The sequence below is a fragment of the Chelonia mydas genome, chromosome 18, assembly GCF_015237465.2.
Source record: "Chelonia mydas isolate rCheMyd1 chromosome 18, rCheMyd1.pri.v2, whole genome shotgun sequence".
Lineage (NCBI taxonomy): Eukaryota > Metazoa > Chordata > Testudines > Cheloniidae > Chelonia > Chelonia mydas.
The window spans coordinates 533,719-556,928 of NC_051258.2; the positions used below are offsets into that span (position 1 = coordinate 533,719).

General features: G+C 41.8%; 1 protein-coding gene across 1 annotated transcript in view; it reads right to left on the bottom strand.

Annotated features, from left to right (window-relative positions):
• The window catches only part of EIF4G3 (eukaryotic translation initiation factor 4 gamma 3), a 382,496-nt gene extending 372,260 nt beyond the window's left edge, over nt 1-10,236 (bottom strand). Inside the window, 2 exon segments of the mRNA XM_043531915.1 lie at nt 403-478; nt 10,040-10,236. The gene's annotated coding sequence lies outside the window, so the exon portion shown is untranslated.
• Between the last annotated feature and the right edge of the window lie 12,974 nt (nt 10,237-23,210).

Below are 23,210 nucleotides of genomic sequence, written 5' to 3' on the forward strand. Positions count from 1 at the left end.
GAATTGTGCAGTAATTAATATGTTCCATCAAGTTATTCTTTGAAGAGAAGGGGAGCAGGCGGACTAAGAATATGGCTGATAACATTTTTACTTAGCGAAGCACGCTTAGAAATTTCAACTGTAAATTCTGTGCGTAGAACTGCAAATGTTTAAGAAATAAGGGTATAGCTCAACAGGTCCTGCTCTCCATTTATGTGCCAAAAAAAAAAAAAGGTGTTTTGTATCCTGTGCTAAAGAGAAGCAATTTTAGGGGGGTAACAAAGTTTATTTTTTGCTATCACTAAAAGTGCATAACAATTTCTACTTGCTTACATGCATAAGGAAAATGTGTCTCCTTTAAAAAAAAAAAACCCCAGAAAACTGACAGTTTAGGATTTTGCAGAACTGCCCTTACATACTTACAGTGCTGAACACAGCTGAGACTGTCGGAGTGAAGATCCGGTCCTCAATGGACTGCTGCACAGGACCTCTGGGAATTCTACAGTACATCAAGTTAAGGAAAACAAAATGGAAAAAAGGATTGTGTTCTATAATGACAAGAGCATGGTACAAACAGAACGCACTTTATTTGTTAAAACATCTAAAACCACCTCTCTAGTGTAAGCAGATACACAAACATCTCCAAAGGCACTCTCATTCAACCAAGCAGATACAATCCTTCAGGTTTCATAAAGTGAGTAAGTATATCCCTCAAGAATTGATTTCCTGGACAAAAATGGGTAATATCCCTATGGGGACACCTAATCACATCAGCCACACTATCAGAGGCTTGTTCACCTGCACATCTACCAATGTGATATATGCCATCATGTGCCAGCAATGCCCCTCTGCCTTGTACATTGACCAAACTGGACAGTCTCTACGTAAAAGAATAAATGGACACAAATCAGACGTCAAGAATTCAAACATTCAAAAACCAGTCGGAGAACACTTCAATCTCTCTGGTCACTCGATTACAGACTTAAAAGTGGCAATTCTTCAACAAAAATACTTCAAAAACAGACTCCAACGAGAGACTGCAGAATTTGAATTAATTTGCAAACTGGACACCATTAACTTAGGCTTGAATAAAGACTGGGAGTGGATGTGTCATTAAACAAAGTAAAACTATTTCCCCATGTTTATTTCCTCCCCTCCCCCCATTGTTCCTCACACGTTCTTGTCAACTGCTGGAAATGGACCATCTTGATTATCACTACTGTGACAGAGTCGGGCCAGATGGCTATAGGAGAGTAATAGAAGGCAGATATATTAGCCCCAGGCTAAGTAGGTCCCTTTTCCCTGGGTAAGGTAACAGGGACGGTTCCAGAACAACCAGGAACTTTCTGGAGACAATTAAGACAGGCTGATGAGAACACCTGCAGCCAATCAAGAAGCTGCTAGAATCAATTAAGGCAGGCTAATCAGGGCACCTGGGTTTTAAAAAGGAGCTCACTTCAGTTTGTGGTGTGCGTGTGAGGAGCTGGGAGCAAGAGGCGCTAGGAGCTGAGAGTGAGAAAGCATACTGTTGGAGGTCTGAGGAGTACAGGCATTATCAGACACCAGGAGGAAGGTCCTATGGTGAGGATAAAGAAGGTGTTGGGAGGAGGCCAGGGGAAGTAGCCCAGGGAGTTGTAGCTCTCGCACACCTGTTCCAGGAGGCACTCTAGACAGCTGCATTCCACAGGGCCCTGGGCTGGAACCCAGAGTAGAGGGCGGGCCCGGGTTCCCCCCAAACCTCCCAATTCCTGGTCAGACACAGGAGGAGTTGACCTGGACTGCGGGTTCATGAAAACAGCCAAACTAAGGGCTGCCGTGAAGCTCCAAGGCGAGCAAATCCAACAATAAGCGCAAGACCCACCAAGGTAGAGGAGGAACTTTGTCACACTACAAAAGGTTTTTTTTCTCTCCTGCTGGTAATAACTCACCTTACCTGATCACTCTCGTTACAGTGTATTTGGTAACACCCATTGTTTCACGTTCTCTGTGTATATAAAATCTCCCCACTGTATTTTCCACTGCATGCATCCGATGAAGTGAGCTGTCGCTCACGAAAGCTTATGCTCAAATAAATTTGTTAGTCTCTAAGGTGCCACAAGTACTCCTTTTCTTTTTACACCTACCTCTGCTCTTTAAAGAATACGAAAATAAACTCTACATTCAGTGAGACAAACTCTGCTAATCAGCATTGAATGCTCTGACATAAGCCTGGCCTGTTTTGGTAATCATGTGGAAATTATAATTGTTTCCTTGTTTGTTTTGGTTTTTTAAAACCATTAAATCCTTCCCCCCATCCACCACAATCACTTCTAAAGGGGGCTGCCAGTATAATCCAATTTTTAATATGTTGGCACTGTGATTTAAAAGAAAACTGCAATCATCTTGCTCTTCTCAGCAATTCTACATTGGAAAGATACTACAGTAAACCACGAAAACAGACCTTCTAAAGATAATTAACCTGAAACAATTATATTTATTTGGAAATGACATTGGTACAGGGATACAAAAAGATATTTAAAAAACAACATTTCTTTACTTTTAGCAACTCTTTAAGGTTCTAATCTTGAAAATGTAACATACTTAATTCTACGCACAAGAATAGTCTCATTGCCTTCAACGGTTTGCAGGATCAGGGCCTAAATCAGTTATACCAGACATTTTTAAAATCATATTTACATTTCAGAATGATCAGTTCTATATTGTTTCCCGTTAGATTCACATTCTGTTTCTTATTCCAGAGGTTCTTATGCCAGAACGTGTTGGGGGGGGGCGGGTTGCGGCACTGTGGGCGGGCAGGGGGAGAAATGTACTGTGCACGTTTTACCCACAGCAATGAATAACTACAAAAGCTGATTCCTCCAGACATATCAGGTCCTCAGATGGTGCTGTGCATTTTGATGGATTTCTGTTAAACTTGCATGGCATTAGACAAAGTCGCTGCCATCTGTACGTTAATCCGTTTGCTAAGACGGGGTGTGCACATTTAATTGTAAGCATCAACCACAATCAGTTTTGCTTTAGCTCTTACAATGGATCACTGGCTCTGTTTGAATCAATGCCTTACTGTTTGTAATATTTAGTGAGAGTTGCAGTCTTTTTTTTTTTTTTAATCGGTATATGTAGTTGTGTGGCGGGGGGAGGAGGAGGGGGCGGCGTAACCTACTACCGACACAAAGAAGGGGGTGCGATCAAATAAGTTTGAGAACCACTGTCTTAATAGTGTTCAGGATGCTACAGGAGATTGCCCAAATTCAAACTAAAACATATTTTCACTGTTTGTTTTTTTAAATACCATGAAAACAAATACTTAGGATTTGTTCAAAGAAAAATAAATGCACAAAAGCTAAATTTTGAGCCTAAACTATCTAATCATGGGTCTAATCCTGCAAGATGCCAATCTTCAACATCCATTAACTCTAAAGACTTGACGGTCCACAGCAACCTGCTGGATCAGGCCCTGTAACCCTTTACTTACAAAGAGTATTTCTGAGCCTTCTGTTGACAGTGGCCACTGTGATATCAGCAATACAAAAAAGCTTATTGTCAGTGCCACAAAGCATATAAACCAATTCCATGCCTTTAATACTACTTGAACAATCAGAAGACCAACTACTTGAGTGTTTAAAATCTAAATAAAATGTTTGATTGTTAAATGCTGAAGCTCTCCCTAGAACAGTTCTATCACTGTTAGAGCAGCATCGAAAACTGTTTGCAACCTTTTAAACTGTGTTTCCATGAAATTGTCATGAAGAATGTCACTTTCGCAGCAAGGAAGCTCAAAACAGAATTTGAATTTCTGCTAATTTGAATATTTAAACAAGAATTAAAAAGATGATAATATTTATTATAGAGATCACCTTTCATAATTTTAATCCTCCCAACATCCCTCCATTATTAGTAATATCACAATATTACAGCTAGGCAGAGGTAAACATGCCTATATATGGAATCAGCAACAAAGCTGAGAATAGAAAAGTGGAATCCCTGACTTCCAAGACTGTGCTCAGCCCACATCTTAATATTTTTTTTAATAAAGATATAAAGGATTCTAATAAGCAATGTTCCTTCTTTTCTTAACTTTCACAACCACCAGTTTGAACATAAGGGACATAATTTTATTACCTTAACTAGGTTGAATCAGGTAAATTTGGTGTTTATCCCTTTGTTTTATAAAGTAAACACTTTCCACACAAAGCCAGACCATAAACCATAGCCACACCATAAACATCCTCTGCTTTTGCTCAATAGATAATAAAACTGTTCCGTTTTCTAAAAGATATGCTCTAGGAATTCTTTTTGGGTAGTTCTCTGGCCTGTGTTATACAGGAGGTTAGACTAGATTATCACAGTGGTCCCTTCTGGCCTTGTAATCTATGAATCTCTATTGCCTGCCATTTCCTACAATTTTTTAAAGAAAAGTCTTTAGTTCTGCTTCTCCAAAATAGGAATAAGTTGTAAACTCTATAGGACAGAGTGTTGGAGTGAAATCCTGGCCCCACTGAAGTCAATGGCAAAGCTCCCAATGACTTTAACCGGAGCCAGAATTTCTCCCTGAAGAATTCCACCAGGATTTCAACAATTTCCATCCCACCATCAACCTCAGCCTGGACCAGTCCACATAAGAAATCCACTTCCTGGGCACTACTGTGTAAATAAGCAATGGTCACATAAACAGCACCCTATACTGGAAACCTACTGACCACTATGCTTATCTACATGCCTCCAGCTTTCATCCAGACCACATCACACGATCCATTGTCTACAGCCAAGCTCTACGATACAACCGCATTTGCTACAACCCCTCAGACAGAGACAAACACCTACAAGATCTCTATCAAGCATTCTTACAACTACAATACCTATCTGCTGAAGTGAAGAAACAGACTGACAGAGCCAGAAGAGTACCCAGAAGTCACCTACTACAGGACAGGCCCAACAAAGAAAATAACAACGCCACTAGCCATCACCTTCAGCCCCCAATTAAAACCTCTCCAACGCATCATCAAGGATCTACAACCTATCCTGAAGGACGATCCCTCACTCTCACAGACCTTGGGAGACAGGCCAGTCCTTGCTTAAAGACAGCCCCCCCAACCTGAAGCAAACACTCACCAGCACCTACTCACCACACAACAGAAACACTAACCCAGGAACCAATCCCTGCAACAAACCACGTTGCCAACTCTGTCCGCATATCTATTCAAGGGACACCATCATAGGACCTAACTACATCAGCCACACCATCAGGGGCTCGTTCACCTGCTCATCTAACCAATGTGATATATGCCATCATGTGCCAGCAATGTCCCTCTGCCATGTACATTGGACAAACCGGACAGTCTCTACGCAAATGAATAAATGGACATAAATCAGACATCAAGAATTGTAACTTTCAAAAACCAGTAGGAGAGCACTTCAATCTCCCTGGACACTCAATAACAGACTTAAAAGTGGCAATTCTTCAAGAAAAAAACTTCAAAAACAGAGTTCAACAAGAAACTGCAGAACTGGAATTAATTTGCAAACTTGACACCATCAAATTAGGCCTGAATAAAGACTGGGAGTGGCTGGGTCACTACAAAAAATAATTTCCCTCTGTTGATGTTCACTCCTCCTTGCCAACTGTTGGAAATGGGCCACATCCACCCTAACTGAATTGGCCTCATTAGCACTGAACCCCCACTCGGTAAGGCTACTCCCATCTTTTCATTTGCTGTGTATTTAGACCCGCCTACTGTATTTTCCACTCCATGCATCTGATGAAGTCGGTTATAGCCCACGAAAGCTTATGCCCAAATAAATGTGTTAGTCTCTAAGGTGCCACAAGGACTCCTCATTGTTTTTGCTGATACAGACTAACACGGCTACCCCTCTGAAACCCTGAAGTCTGGTCTACACCTAAAACTTAGGTTGACATAGCTACCTTGCACAGGGCTGTGAAAAATTTTGCACCCTGAGTTTTTAAATTAGGTTAAACTAACCCTTGGAGCAGATACAGCTCGGTTGACAGGATTCTTCCATCAACCTATGGCCTCTTGGAGAGGTATACTATCTAAATCAACAGAAGAGCTCTTTCCATCAGTGTAGAAAGTTTCTAGATTATGACGCTAGTACAGCACAGCTGCAGAGCTGTAGCTTTGCTGCTGTAGTGACTGTAGCGTAAACATACCATCAGCTATTTTATTTATGTCTGCAAAGTACCATGTAGTCCAATGATGCTGCGTAGATAATAACTTCAGATGACATTTGTCCTTTACCTAAAACTGAGTTATTTGTTATCTAAAGTTTTAAGCAAGCCATATTCAACAGGACCTATTCTCCCATTGCAGGATATGAGTAGTTCCAGTTGAATTTAGTGGGAGTTCTCTGTATCCCCAGGGCTGGATAATAGTATCCAATGTGTACAGGCTGAGTTATTGAATAGCCTGCAGCACTTTGTGGTGATGACAGCAGTGAGGCTTGGTTCTCACACACTGAGAATTCTGCTTCAGCTGCGGAAAGCAATAGCATTTGGCCTTTCAGAAGAAAGGATAACTTCACGTTTCCTGCTGATCATGTGACCACAGCAGAACCTTGTTGATTCAAAGGAAGCTTTCGTTTCCGTCTGTGGGTAACCATTTTTGTAAAGAAGCCAACAAGGAAATGTGAAAGGCTACCTTTGCCATTCCATCCTCCTTCCACCCCTTTCCCAAAACTTGTCTAAGATACATTACAGTAACCCAAGAGATGGAACAGTTTTATTATCTAATTGAGCAAAAGCAGCGGAAGTTTATTCTGTGGCTATAGTTTATGGTCGGTCTTTGTGTGCAAAGTGTTTAATGTATAAAACAAAGGGCAAAATACCAAATTTACCTGATTCAACCTAGTTAAGGTAATAAAATTATGCCCTTATAGTTCAAACTGAAGTTGTGAAAGTAGAGAAAACATTGAGAAGAAACATTGCTTATTGGAAGAGAATCCATAACTATGTCAACACAGGCCCTGTAGTGTAGACATACCCTAAGTGACTTGCTCAAGAAGTCTATAACAAAAGAGGGAATTGAACTCAAGTCTCCTGTGATTCAGTTGAGAGCCCTAATCTTTAATTACTGGATGGGGGACTCTAATCTAGGAAACAGTGACTCTGAAAAAGAATTGGAGGTCGTGGTGGATAATCAGCTGACCGTAAGCTCCCAGTGTGATACTGTGGCCACAGTGGGATGCATAAACGAAGTAGAAGTAGACAGGTTATTTTACCTCTGTTTTGGCACTGGTGCAACCACTGTTGGAATACTGTGTCCAGTTCTGGTGTCCACAATTTAAGGATGTTGATAAATTGGAGAGGGTCCAGAGAAGAGCCACAAAAATGAATAATATATCAATAGTAATAGTATAGTGATAGACTCAAAGATCTCACTCTATTTAGCTTAACAAAGAGAAGGTTGAATGAGTGACCTGATTACAGTCTGTTAAGTGTCTTCATACAGAACAAATATTTAATGATGGGCTCCTCAGCCTAGCAGGGAAAGGTATAATATGATCAATGGCTGGATGTTGAAGCTTGACAAATTTAGACTAAGGCATACATTTTGAATGGTGAGAGTACTTAACTATTGGAAAAATTTACCAAGGGTTGTAGTGGATTCTCCATCACAGACAATTTTGAATTCAAAATTGGGTGTTTTTAGAATACAAGTACAGCCATACTGGGTCAGACCAAAGGTCCATCTAGCCCAGTATCCTGTCTTCCAACAGTGGCCAGTGCCAGGTGCCCTAGAGGGAATGAACAGGACAGGCAATCATCAAGTGATCCATCCCCTGTCACCCATTCCCAGCTTCTGGCAAACAGAGGCTAGGGATACCATTCTTGCCCATCCTGGCTAATAGCCATTGATGGACCTATCTTCCATGAATTTATCTAGTTCTTTTTTGAACGCTTTTATAATCTTGGCCTTCACGACATTCTCTGGCAAGGAGTTCCACAGATTGACTGTGCATTGAGTGAAAAATACTTCCTTTTATTTGTTTTAAACCTGCCGCCTATTAATTTAATTTAGTAACAACTAATTTTTGTGTTCTGAGAAGCAGTAAACAACACTTCCTTATTTACTTCCTCCACATCAGTCATTTTCTAGACCTCTTGCATTTCCCCCCTTAGTCATCTCTTTTCCAAGCTGAAGAATCCCAGTCTTATTAATCTCTCCACATACGGAAGCTGTTCCATACCCCTAAATCTTTTTTGTTGCCCTTTTCTGAACCTTTTCCAATTCCAATATATATTTTTTGAGATGGGGTGACCACATCTGCATGCAGTATTCAAGATGTGGGCGTACCATGGATTTATATAGAGGTAATATGATATTTTCTGTCTTATTATCAATCCCTTTCTTAATGATTCCCAACATTCTGTTTGCTTTTTTGACTGCCGCTGCACATTGAGTGGCTGTTTCCAGAGAACTAGCCACAATGACTCCAAGATCTCTTTCTTGAGTGATAACAGCTAATTTAGACGCCATCATTTTATGTAGTTGGGATTATGTTTTGCAATATGATTTACTTTGCATTTATCAACACTGAATTTTATCTGCCATTTTGTTCCCAGTCACCCAGTTTTGTGAGACCCTTCTGTAGCTCTTCGCAGTGTGCTGGGACTTAACTATCTTGAGTAGCTTTGTATCATCTTCAAATTTTGCCACCTCACTGTTTACTCCTTTTTCCAGATCATTTATAAATATGTTGAATAGGACTGGTCCCAATACAGACCCCTGGGGGGATACCACTATTTACCTCTCTCCATTCTGTTTTTTGAGAAAATACAACTTATTGCTTTACCAACCTGTTATAAGTATCAGAGGGCTAGCCGTGTTAGTCTGGATCTGTAAAAGCGGCAAAGAGTCCTGTGGCACCTTACAGAATAACAGACGTATTCACCCATGAAAGCTTATGCTCCAATACATCTGTTAGTCTAGTGCCACAGGACTCTTTGCCAACCTGTTATAGTAACTATCGTTTTACAGAGTATTCAAAACAGGTGGAAGAGCAGTTAAATATCTGTACAACCATTACTTCAATCCTTTCCCACAACCCAACTCTAGACAAATAACGAAGTCGGAATTTCCCTCTCCACAGAGTCTACATTTTTGCATTAATGCACAAAAGAGACATGCCAAGATTTTGTACATTTTTTAGATTGTATTATCTAAAACTGAAAATATATAGCAATTTATTATAGTATCACATAACGAGAATGTCTATGGTTTCTCTGTGATGCTATGCACTTTCAAGAACCATCTACGGCATTTGTTTTCAAAATGGATGCATTTTCCCCATAATGGTTCCTGTCACCCAAGCTCATTTTCAGCCCCAGCAACTGGTTTTAACCTAGTGTGAATCACTGGCCTCTTTCATCACTTACTGCTTGGCATAACAAGTAACAATCTTTTCATAAAAATAAAAAAATCCATGACCACCGAAAGGGCAATACAACATGTATCTGAAGCACTCCAGAATAAGGACTTCTATTTTCTTGCAGAAATATAGCAAGCCTCCCACCAGCTATCTTTAGGGTTATGTAAACTCTATACATGATCCCACTTGCATTGTATTAAATGACTTAAAATAAAAGGTTAAAACTGTCAGCAAAATTACAGAGAAGATCAAGAAACCACATAATTCAGACTACCAAAAACAAATGCAAACATTCAGCTTAATCCTTTTTAGCTTTTTGGTTTCAAGAATTAAAAAATTATGTAAAGATGTAAAAATGGTATACATTGTAAAGCACCATACATCACTATTGTAGTTTTTTCTGTATTTAAGATACTCAGTAAAAATACAGAACATATAAAATCCTAATTGCAGATGCTTTAGTTTAGCAGGGTTTGGAACCTGGATCACTGACACTCTGGAGACTTTCAGAAAATAATGCTAAGATAATAACTCAAACCTGCTTTATTTATATAATACTAAGGAAGAGAAACTTGAAATAGTCAGAGCTATTCAATACATAGCAGGTACTGAAACTCCATGATGATCCACCCCCCGTCGAGGCTTTTTGTTAACCACATATGAATGTTCTTACCTGGCACTGGACTTTAATCTCCACTGACCACCTCCATAAAAGCATTAATTTGATTAATTAATAAGAAATTTGTTTCTTAAATCCTGAATGCAATCCATAGTCTTCCTCTTTTGGTTTGCTGTTAGCATAAGGCTGCATTCACACCACCCTGCTACTTGTTCTTAAAGCCTGCGTCTATCTTGCCCTTACAAGAAAAGCTTCTGCACCACTGCAGAGCACAAAGATATTCTTAAAGCGATAGCTACAATGGAAGTCCTTAAGCAATACCATCAATACCTATCTGCTGACATACATCGATTTAAGAGTTCAATTGGCTAGTTAGTGCTTCTTCCAAACTCTGTTTAAGACATAAAGCTTTATCTCTGTTCAAAAATGGCAGTCACAAAAGATTCAGTGGCATATAAAGCAGTTTCCAAGACTGTCAATGCCAAATTTCAAGGAAGCTGGTAGAAGAATGCAAAGGTTCTTTTCTCTATTACAGTACTTGTTTCCATGCTCATCAGCTCCGGTGGAACAGCAGCTAATCACTCTACTTCCCACTTTTTCTGCCTTATTTTAGCTTTATGTAGCCCCCCAAAAAAGGAAGGGCGTTAACTGTACATTCCTTCTGGAAAGCCCAAGAAGGATAAAATCAAAACAGACTACCACTTGATAAAAGCTAGAATTAAATAAAGCTTTTAAATGGGTAGACTCACCTAAAATACACTATGCTTAATACAGATACTTTACATGGAGGGTTTGGGAAAACCCATTGTTTCTTGTTGGAAGGAGAACCAAGTCTCAGCCTAAACTTCTCAACCACATCACATTTGCAATACAAGTTTACCTCTCAGCTGGTCCATTACAAAATAACTGATTACTCCCCCGAAACACAATAACTTGCAACACCACAAACCCATACTATTTAGTAAGTCCTTCATGAATCAACTCGCCCTTCAAAATAAATTCCTGTTCTGATAGGCTACTTTTCAGAAGCCAAGGAAAGGAAGCCTGATATGCTAAACAACTAAAATCTTCAGAAAAAAACAAAAAACCCATACCATACCATACGAGAGGCTAGAAAATAAACTGATCAAAATGAAATCATATGCTCACCATATTTTGAAATATTTATATTTATTATACAAATAAAACCCTACATTCAAAGAACATTAAGGTTGCAATGTCTAGCACTACAAAGTTAGAAAATGCCAGAATTAGGGTTGCCTGTACCTTAATTCAGTCCCCTTGTACATATGCATTTTGACAGTGTCTTTAATTACTTGATCACATGCTATTTTTCCCACAGGGTCCCGGCCTCATTCATTTTCTTTCTACTGGGTACAACAGATACCCAGTATTATACAGACTGCACTACAAACATAGAGCTAAGCAGTGTTTATTATAACAGAGGTAAGAGACAAACATCACCACAAAATCAAAATGTGACAGTCATTTAACTTTACAAAAGGATCTATTAAAGAAGAGGCTTAATTTAATTGATAAAGAACTGGGGAGAAGCTAACAATCTGAAATGTACACACTCACTCACCAATCTATTGTCCACCCCTGCCCACAGCATAACCATAATCACCATGGTAGAACACTAGAAGCATTAATAGAGGGGATGCAGACAGTTATAAATAATAGGCTATGGATTAATAAAAAGCCTTAATGAAGGATAATGTCACTCCCAGGAAATTAGTAATATGCCTATGGTGTACACTGCATGCCTATAAAAACCCTAAAAGAAACAATCTGCATAAAATAGTAGCTTATTTTAATTATCCCAGATGCACAGTTTTCTGGCGCACTGTGCTTAGATATCAAAATAAAACTATGAATCAGAGGTCTGAGCATACCATAAATCATTTTTTAAAATTTCCATTTTCTTTTGTTCCGCTATGTCATTGGCAAGGAAGAATTAGGCACACAAACTCCAGTGAAACACAATGGATTTGAGAGATGAATTCCTCTAGGTTCCTTTGAAAATCCCAGGCCTGAGAATAAAATTTGGCTTTCAAGCATACACCCCCTTAAATGTTTGACAGACTATATTATTCCTCCGCTCCACCCCTCAGTCACTCATATGACTTTTACTCTTTCCTCATAAACACACCCCTCCAGCTTCTTGATCTGTTTTGATTAATTGTATCTTCCTTCCGTTCAATGACAAATGTTAGAGATCCCCACAACTATACCGACTATTGTTACATGTAGGCTCAGCAGTGTCAAATAGAGAGGAATTGCCATGTGTGGCATGATACGCTGCTTCTGCCTTGCCAGACTAAAACTGCATTAGCTTTTTGCTGCCATATTGCATTAAAAGGGCATACTAAATCTGCCACACACACTCACCTCTAAATCCTTCATTTAGTCTTAATGCTTTTAAAATATCAATTCCAATAAATACCCGTTTCAGATCATTTTGCCCTAGATATTGCCATATTGATTATGTGTTTTTATAAATGTTTGCAAAATCTCCCCATTAGTATCAAAGTATGAATTCAATATTACTTTGTCTCCTCTGTACAATCACTAGGATGATAATAAGAACAGGCCTTCTACCAATCCCATGATGCATACCACTCACCACAAACTCCATGAGGGAAGAACTAGCCAGCACCCTCATAATCAGTTTGACTGAAAGAGAACCAGAAATGTAACTCAGGCACAGACAGGGCACCTGTGTGCACTGTCATGGAGAACTTTTAATCACTTCACTTGTTTAAATACAGTAACTCCTCACTTAATGTTCTAGTTATGTTCCTGAAAAATGCTACTTTAAGCGAAACGATGTTAAGCGAATCCAATTTCCCCATAAAAATTCATGTAAATAGGGGGGATTAGATTCCAGGGAATTTTTTTTTGCCAGACACACACACACACACACACACACACAGTATAAGTTTAAAAAAAAATTTATACTGTACACAGCAATGATGATTGTGAAGCTTGGTTCAGGTGGTGGAGTCAGAGGGTGGGACATTTCCCAGGGGATGCCTTACTGCTAAATGATGAACTAGCATTCGGCTGAGCCTGCAAGGGTTAACAAATTGTTGTTAATGTAGCCTCACAGTTTACAAGGCAGCAGGAATGGAGAGAGGGGAGACAGCATGGCAGACAGAGACACACACGGTGTGTGTGTGTGTGTGTGCGCGTGCGCGTGTGTGTGCGCGCGTGTGAGAGAGAGAGAGAGAGAGATGTGCATAGCCCCTGTAAGTATGCTGACCCCACTCTAAGTGCACTGCCTTTTTAAGGAAGTTGAGACAGCAGCTGTTGCCAGCAAGCTCCCTCCTCCTGAGCCATGTCATGTCCCATCTCCGCCTCCCTCTGTGGAGGTGGGGTAAAGGAGCGGGAGGAGGGGGACACCCTGGCATTAGCAACCCTTCCCCCCCCCTTGCACAGGAAGCAGGAGGCTCCCGGGAGCAGCTCCAAGACAGAGGGCAGGAGCAGCACACGGCAGTGGCAGGAGGGACAGCTGAACTGCAGGACAATTGATAGCCTGCTGGGCATGTAGCCTGCAATTGATAGCCTGCTGTAGCTCACGAAAGCTTATGCTCAAATAAATTTGTTAGTCTCTAAGGTGCCACAAGTACTCTTTTTCTTTTTAGAGAAGTTAGGGGAGCAGTGAGCTGACAGGGGGGCTGCTGGTCCACCCTGGTTCCAAGCCCCCACCAGCTAGTTCCAACGGGCTGCTCTTTCTGTGAGCAGTGGACAAAGCAGGCGGCTGCCAAACAACATTATAAGGGAGCATTGCGCAACTTTAAACAAGCATGTTCTCTAATAGATCAGCAACATAACAATGAAACAATGTTAACCAGGACGACTTTAAGTGAGGAGTTACTGTAGTATATATTTATGTCATAATCTTATGTGGTCTACAAAACATTAGGTAATAAAACAAATAAAAAGGAAACTTGGATTTCACACTATACAGTATCAAATATAGATGGAAAAGACCATAGATTATCAAATCTATATTCAACTGCAAATTCATGATGTAACCTGTCTACAGAGGATGTGAAAGTTTGTACAATACGTCTATACAAACTTATGAGTCCCATTTTATTTTATTAATATAATTAATGTGTTGTAACAGCCAGTGTGGATCAGAACTTCCATTTTGTGACAGAAACAGACTAGATAGCTGGTATCCTACTCAAGAAAATTACTTTGACCCAACTATGTTGGTCAGGGGTGTGAAAAATCCACACTCCTGAGCAACATAGTTTAAGCCAATTAAGTCCCTATGCAACAGTGCTACACTGATGGAAGATATAGTCTATTCAACCTAGCTACTGCCTCTCGGGGAGGTGGATTAACTACAGAGACGGGAGTTCTGTACTGAGTAGCTATACTGCAGCACTACAGCGGTGCGGCTGTAGTGATTTAAGCGAAGACCATAGCCTCAAGGCTTGATCTACACTACAGAGTTAGTCAATGTATGGCAGCTGAAGTCAACCTAATTTATATCAGTGTCTACAGCCTCTTCTCCTGCAGATGAAAGTGCCCTACTACACCAACATCATAACTCCACCTCCATGAGAGGCGCACCACTTATGTTGGTGTAGTTAAGGCAACGTAGCATTTGTGTAGACACTGCATTACTTACATCAGCTGTTGGCTGTCATTCTTGTTAGTTTCACAGTTCCCCTCTTCAGCACCTGAAATTGACAAGGAAGGCTGGTGTTCCTCCTATCCCTGTAGGAAGGGCCTGCTGAAGCACTACTGCATCTGTGCCACTACGGCATTTCAAGTGTAGACATAGCCTAAATCTGAGAAGCTGAAACAGGGCCATCAACCATGAATGGCAGGACAATTGGGGCTAATACCTAAGCCCTGGCTTTCAATTATCCTCTGACAGCAACCCACTTGAAGACTGGATCGTGGAAAATCCCAGCATAAGAAGAGAAGCAGGAAAATTTACTTGTATTTAAACACGACAGACTCTGCACCAAACAAGCAGACCATCTCCAGAATGAGAAGATTGGGGCCTGGTCTACAAAGTTTAGCCATCAGAGCTATACCAACCAGGCAGATGGACACACACAAAAAACCCCACACACCCTAGCCAACATAACTATGCTGACAGGATGCCCAGTGTAAATGCAATGATGCTAACAGAAGAATGCTTCTGTCAGCATAACTGATGTCATTCAGGGAGGTAATGTTGCTATGCCTTCAGAAGAACTCTAGGAGTGATAAGAACTCTGGAGCAAGTCAGTGCACTCAGATGTTTGTGGTTTTTTCCATAGATCTGTAAATCTCTTGAACTCTATAAATAAAATGTGGTGCGCAAGAAGAAGGTCTTTTGCAAAACTTGTGTTCCTTACAGTTTCTATCATGTGGTCCTGTGGTGGGGTGGCTGCCCACGCCGGCAGGAGAAAGGGTCAAGCAGCCTTGGAGAGACTGTGCAGAACCCCGCCAATCAGGAAATTGGCTCATTGGGAGAGCCAATCAAGACAAGGCTTGCTGGAGCAGCCCATATATAAAGGGCTGCTCAGCAGAGCAAGAGAGTCTCTCACTAGAGGGCAAGGGGGAAGGACTGTCTGCTGAGGAGCACCAAATACTGCAGTGTTGGGCAGAGTAGCGAAGCAATGGAGAGCTATTAGCTGACCATGGCCAGACCTGAGGCCCTGAAGCAAGGGCAGGGAAGGTTCTAGGGCTATCGGGGAAGTGGCCTATGGAAAGTAGGCAGTGGGAATAGGAGGCGGGCAGTAACTGGCTGCCAGCTATAGGGTCCCTGGGCAGGGACCTAGAGTAGCGGCGGGCCTGGGTTCTCCCCTCCCCTTTATCCCTACTTCCCAATGAAGGAATCATAGAATATCAGGGTTGAGGACCTCAGGAGGTCACCTAGTCCAACCCCTGCTCAAAGCAGACCAATCCCCAACTAAATCATCCCAGCCAGGGCTTTTCCTCAAGCCTGATCTAAAAACCTTAAGGAAGGAGATTCCCAGCACCTCCTTAGGTAACCCATTCCAGTGCTTCACCACCCTCCCAGTGAAAAAGTTTTTCCTAATATCCAACCTAAACCTCCCCCTACTGCACTTGAGACCATGACTCCTTGTTCTGTCATCTGCTACCACTGAGAATAGTCTAGATCCATCCTCTTTGGAACCCCCTTTCAGTAGCTGAAAGCAGCTATCAAACCTTCTCATTCTTCTCTTCTGCAGAGTAAACCAATCCCAGTTACCCCAGCCTCTCCTCATAAGTGATGTGTTCCAGTCCCCTAATCATTTTTGTTGCCCTCCGCTGGACGCTTTCCTATTATTCCACATCCTTCTTGTAGTGTGGGGCCAAAACTGGACACAGTACTCCAGATGAGGCCTCAACCAATGTCAAATAGAGGGAAACGATCACGTCCCTCGATCTACTAGCAATGCTCCTCCTTATATAGCCCAAAATGACATTAGCCTTCTTGGCAACAAGGGCACGCTGTTGACTCATATCCAGCTTCTCATCCACTATAACCCCAGGTCCTTTTCTGCAGAACTGCTGCCGAGCCATTCGGTCCCTAGTCTGTAGCAGTGCATGGGATCCTTCCATCCTAAGTGCAGGACTCTACACTAGTCCTTGTTGAACCTCATCAGATTTCTTTTGGCCCAATCCTCTAATTTGTCTAGGTCCCTCTGTATCCTATCCCTACCCTCCAGTGTATCTACCTCTCCTCCCACTTTAGTGTCATCTGCAAATTTGCTGAGGGTGCAGTCCACACCATCCTCCATTAATGAAGACATTGAACAAAACCGGCCCCAGGACTGAGCCTTGGAAGCACTCCGCTTGATACCGGCTGCCAACTAGACATGAAGCCACTGATCACTACCCGTTGAGCCCGACAATCTAACCAGCTTTCTATCCATCTTATAGTCCACTCATCCAGCCCATACTTCTTTAACTTGCTGGCAAGAATACTGTGGGAAACCGTAAAAAAGGTTTGCTAAAGTCAAGGAATAACACATCCACTGCTTTCCCCTCATCCACAGAGCCAGTAATCTTGTCATAGAAGGCAATTAGGTTAGTCAGGCATGAGCTCACCCTTGGTGAATCCATGCTGACTGTTTCCTGATCACTTTCCTCTCCTCTAAGTGCTTCAAGAATTGATTCCTTGAGGACCTGCTCCATGATTTTTTCCAGGGACTCAGGTGAGGCTGGACTGGCCTGTAGTTCCCAGGATCCTCTCTTCTTCTCTTTTTTAAAGATGGGGCACTACATTAGCCTTTTTCCTCAGTCGTCCAGGACCTTTTCCCCGATCACCAGGAGTTTTCAAAGATAATGGCAATGACCTCCTGCAATCACATCCGCCAACTACCTTTACCACTCTCGGATGCAGTGCATCCAGCCCCATGGACTTGTGCTCGTCCAGCTTTTCTAAATAGTCCCGAACCACTTCTTTCTTCACAGAGGGCTGGTCACCTCCCCCCATGCTGTGCTGCCCAGTGCAGTAGTCTGGGAGCTGACCTTGTTTGTTGAAGACAAAGGCAAAAAAAAAAAGCATTGAGTACATTAGCTTTTTCCACATCCTCCGTCACTAGGTTGCCTCCCTCATTCAGTCAGGGCCCACACTTTCCTGACTTTCTTCTTTGTTGCTAACATACCTGAAGAAACCCTTCTCTGTTACTCTTAACATCTCTTGCTAGCTGCAACTCCAGGTGGGATTTGGCTTTCCTGATTTCACTCCTGCATACCTGAGCAATATTTTTATACTCTTCCCTGGTCATTTGTCCAATGTTCCACTTCTTGTAAGCTTCTTTTTTGTGTTTCAGATCAGCAAGGATTTCACTTTTAAGCCCAGCTGGTCACCTGCCATATTTACTATTCTTTCTACACATCGGGATGGTTTGTTTCTGCAACCTCAATAAGGATTCTTTAAATAGAGCCAGCTCTCCTGGACTCCTTTCCCCCTCATGTTATTCTCCCAGGGGATCTGCCCATCTTCCCTGAGGGAGTCAAAGTCTGCTTTTCTGAAGTCCAGGATCCATATTCTGCTGCTCTCCTTTCTTCCTTGTATCAGGATCCCAAACTCGACCCTCTCATGGTCACTGCTGCCCGGCTCCCATCCACTTTTCCTTCCCCTACTAATTCTTCCCGGTTTGTGAGCAGCAGGTCAAGAACAGCTCTGCCCCTGGTTGGTTCCTCCAGCACTTGCACCAGAAAATTGTCCCCTACACTTTCCAAAAACTTTCTTGATTGTCTGTGCACCGCTTTATTGCTCTCCCAGCAGATATCAGGTGTGATTGAAGTCTCCCATGAGAACCAGGGCCTGCGATCTAGTAACTTCTGTTAGTTGCGGAAGAAAGCCTCGTCCACCTCATCCCCTGGTCTGGTCTGTTGAGAATGTTGAGAGAGTAAAAGTTTCTGGAATGTATACCCCCTTAGTTTCACTCAAAGGGCCTCAGGAAAGACATCCTATCCAGTTAGTTGTTGCATTAGGCTGCAGCTGGCAAACACAAGGAAAGAGGCCATAGGGTCACACTGGAGATTAAAGGTAGCAGAGGTGTTTGTCACAAGAGGATTTTCCACTTTGACCTGTGTCAAAGCATTCAATTTATACAGTAAAACAAATTCCTCTCTAGGAAGGCTCCAGAACACTCTACTCATGTGCAAGATGCTTCCTGACATGCCTTGAGAGAAAATAATTTAGCTGGCTTTTAGAAGAGGCTTGTGGAATTGGCTCTACTCTACACCATGTCCTGCATAAGGCATTGCCTTGGGTAGTGATCCAATTGTTTCCATTCACGTAAGCTTGCTGCAGCTGGAACCTGTCTTACTGTGACAAAGACACCTATGTTGCTGTTGAAATAAATAACATTCTTTTACTAAACAATGTAAATGTTACTTCACATTCTTACCTTGTAACCCTTTCGTGTGTTCTCCTTTTCTGCTAATCAACTTTCCTTGCTTCATTTTCACATATTAGCAAGTTATATAAAACCATGTTTGTAATCCACTCAATTTTACAAATGTATCTTCTCTTAAAAATAACCTGTTAGCTCTCACAGGGGAATACACTGGAAAATAGAGTCAGCCCAAAGATCAAATGCAAAAGATATCTCCAGAAGATGTTCTTCCACCAACACTGGATTACTGAGAATGAGTGAGACAACTGGCCTAATGAATCACTAAAGAGGGGTGGGTGGATGGGTGTGTTTGTCTCTCTCTCTCTCTCTCACACACACACACACACAAGCAATATATTTGAAAAGATTTCATGTGGAAATACACACTAGGGACTAGAATATGGGGAACAATGCACGCATCCCCATCTTGCATGGCAGAAATGTAAAAACAAGTGCAGATTGTTTTGCAGACTTAACTCAAACAACTTTTCATTGGTAACCGAAGCACTGTATTTTGATTTTTATAAAGCTAGGGATGTGAAAACCATGTTCCAGGAAACTGTTGCTACAGTTTATTCCATGGTCTTGATTCTTAAAGATTGAAACACCTGAGTCATATTTCACAGTCTTAATCTACTTGCAGACTCACAGCCAAAGTTGACAACACACTCTCCAAGATCTTCTCAATAAATGGTGCCACTTGACAGAGATGGAACTGAAGAGTTTTCATTGTGATAACCACTGACACAACAAAGGAATTCTAACACATAAGCAAACATTTCTCAGGTCAGCTGAAGGTCAGCCAAGCTCAAATCAACTGCACTATACAAACTGAACTTTTTTTTTTAAAATGGGGTGGTATACAGGGTTGCCAACTCTCCAGGACTGTCCTGAAGTCTCCAGGAATTTAAATATTAATCTTTAATGATTATATAATGTGATAAAACCTCCAGGAATATGCCATCCAAATTTGGCAACCCTAGTGATACACCATACACCAGTACGGAGGAGAATACATAGTTCAAGTGCATTTACATTACATACTAGCCCGTATATTTTGAGAGCATTTAACTAATTTTCTAGATACTTTAAATTATTGCATTTAAGGAATAAATGTAATAGAGTACAAACCATTCTCAAAAGGCAGTAGTATAACCGTTTCCTTTACATTTTATAATTGAAACAGCATAAATAGGAAAAGCCAAAAGGGATCTTTTTGCTACCTCCCACCCTAAAAGTAAAATCAGTACCTGAATGGCCTACAAAAAAGCCAACTTTAAAACAAACACAAATGGAACTTCAGAACCATTTCTGTCAACACAAAAACTTGGCATCCCCTGTGTTTAATGTGTAATCTTATAGACCAGTGGTTTTAAACCTGTGGTCTGCGGACACCTGGCAGTCCGCAGACTATGTCTAAGGGGTCTGCGAAAGGTGACTATGTCCTGGTCTACACTAGAGTTATGTCGATGTAAGGCAGCTTACGTCAACCTGTGTAAGTGTCTACACTACAATATTCCTCCTGCCAATTTAACTTGCCTGCTACGCTGACGTAGTAACTCCACCTCCACAAGAGGTGCAGTGCTTAGGTGATGTACTTAGGTCAACAGTGTCCATGTAGACACTGTGTTTCTTCCATCACCTCTTGCTGCTTTTGACAGCTGGAGCCCTGCCACCCCAGGGCGACAGGGCTCTGGCTGTCAGTCCCCAACAATGCCCCACTTAAGTCAGTGCCAGCGCTCCTGGTGAGGATGCATACCACCAACAGAAAACATGAAGAGCCAATTTAATTATTGCGGTGGCTATAGGTTCGACTTAAGTCAATTTAATTTTGCAGTTGAAGACATGCTCTCTGAAAATAAAGTTTCAGATCCCAGAGAAGGCATTCTGTTTTACTGACCAAAACTATGTGATAACCCCCACACACAGGTCAAAAACCAGAAGTGTTGTCATTACCATAGAAGCTCATAGTTTAGTACCCTTTCTCATGCTACATCAAATGCCGTGCTGAGTACATGCAACGTTTATAGCTGAATTCTGTTCAGTCAGTTTTCAGTCTAAGACTTCTATGGTAGGCATTCATGAACCACAGGCTGAATTTCCAAAGGGATCGACACCTCCACTCAAATTTTTTTTTAGGGGTCCACAAGTGAAAGAAAAGTTGAAAACCACTGTTACAGAATATGGATCTTTTCTAGATATTAGCTATAGTTTTCTGCATTCTGATTATACAGATGGGTGTAGCTAGACCTCCATCTCCATACATTCCAAACCAATTTAATCACCAGATATCTAGCATCACGTGATCAGAACGCTAAAACAGATTATCGCAAAACAAGCCAAGTATGTCACTTTATCAAAATGTTTGCCTCAAAATGTGTTTTGAAGAGAAACTTTCAATGACCAGGATCAGAGGTTTACAAATTTTTTAAATCCTACAGAGATAAAAGTTTTTTTTTTAAAGTGAGAGAATGCTTTCAAGTTCTACAAACTCCACTTTCAAGCTCAGTGTAACCAGCAACCCCTTCAGAGGCACTTCAACTAATTAAAATGTACCGAGTTTAGTGATTCATTTTTCATATGCATTCACTAAACGGATTAATGGAAATATAAATTTACTCCTGACAGAATTCTGCACTGATGCGGGGGCACAGAATTCATATGGCCCGCATATTTCTATGCCCCCTGCACAGAAAAAAAAACAAAAGAAATCTGCGGGGGGATACGCGTCTGTTCCCTGGCAGCCCAAGCAGCACGTCTGTTCCAGCGTGCCTGGAGCAGCTTCAGAGACGCAAATCACTGTGGGGGGGAGGAGGGCTTGGCGTGCCTGCCCATGAGGAAGACGTTGATCACTGTCAGGGGGTGGGGCTGGCCAACAAGCAAGCGAGACTTTGTCCTTCTCTTGATACTGAGGTTTGAAGGGCATGGAGGAGGGTAGGTCTTTTTGTTATGCAGGAGGAAGGCTCTGTCCCTGAGGCAGAAGTGTAGCTGCCTAGTAAAATGTAACTTCTTGAGAACTGAAAAAACACTTAATTAAATATTAGTATCAAGTTAAAGCAAATAGCTTTTGTAAAACAAAACAAAAAAAAAACACATTTTGTTAATGTTGCTGGTTAATTGATCTCATTCTCTGAGGCAGAAACGTAGTAACCTGTCTGCATAATAACATTGTTAATTATTCTACTGTTAGGTTTCAGAGTAGCAGCCATGTTAGTCTGTATTCACAAAAAGAAAAGGAGTACTTGTGGCACCTTAGAGACTAACCAGTTTATTTGAGCATGAGCTTTCGTGAGCTACAGCTCACTTCATCGGATGCATACTGTGGAAATTGCAGAAGACATTATATACACAGACACCATGAAACAATACCTCCTCCCACCCCACTCTCCTGCTGGTAATAGCTTATCTAAAGTGATCATCAAGTTGGGCCATTTCCAGCACAAATCCAGGTTTTCTCACCCTCCGCCCCCCCACAGACAAACTCACTCTCTTGCGGTAATAGCCCATCCAAAGTGACCACTGTCTTCACAATGTGTATGATAATCAAGGTGGGCCATTTCCTGCAGAAATCCAGGTTCTCTCACCCCCTCACCCCCCTCCAAAAACCACACACACAAACTCACTCTCCTGCTGGTAACAGCCTATCCAAAGTGACCACTCTCCTTACAACCTGCATGAAAATCAAAGTGGGCCATTTCCAGCACAAATCCAGGTTTTCTCACCCTCCCCCCCACACACAAACTCACTCTCCTGCTGGCAATAGCTCATCCAAACTGACCACTCTCCCCACACTGTGCATGACAATCAAGGTGGGCCACTTCCAGCATAAATCCAAGTTTAACCAGAACGTCTGGGGGGGGGAGGAAAAAACAAGGGGAAATAGGCTACCTTGCATAATGACTTAGCCACTCCCAGTCTCTTGTTGTAAGATAGCGACCTTCATGTCTCTGATTGCGTGACCAGAGAGACTGAAGTGTTCTCCAACTGGTTTATGAATGTTATAATTCTTGACATCTGATTTGTGTCCATTTATTCTTTTACGTAGAGACTGTCCAGTTTGACCAATGTACATGGCAGAGGGGCATTGCTGGCACATGATGGCATATATCACATTGGTGGATGTGCAGATGAACGAGCCTCTGATAGTGTGGCTGATGTTATTAGGCCCTGTGATGGTGTCCCCTGAATAGATATGTGGGCACAGTTGGCTCACTTCGGATGAGCTATTACCAGCAGGAGAGTGAGTTTGTGTGTGTATGGGGGTGGGGGAGTGAGAAAACCTGGATTTGTGCTGGAAATGGCCCACTTTGATTTTCATGCAGGTTATAAGGAGAGTGGTCACTTTGGATAGG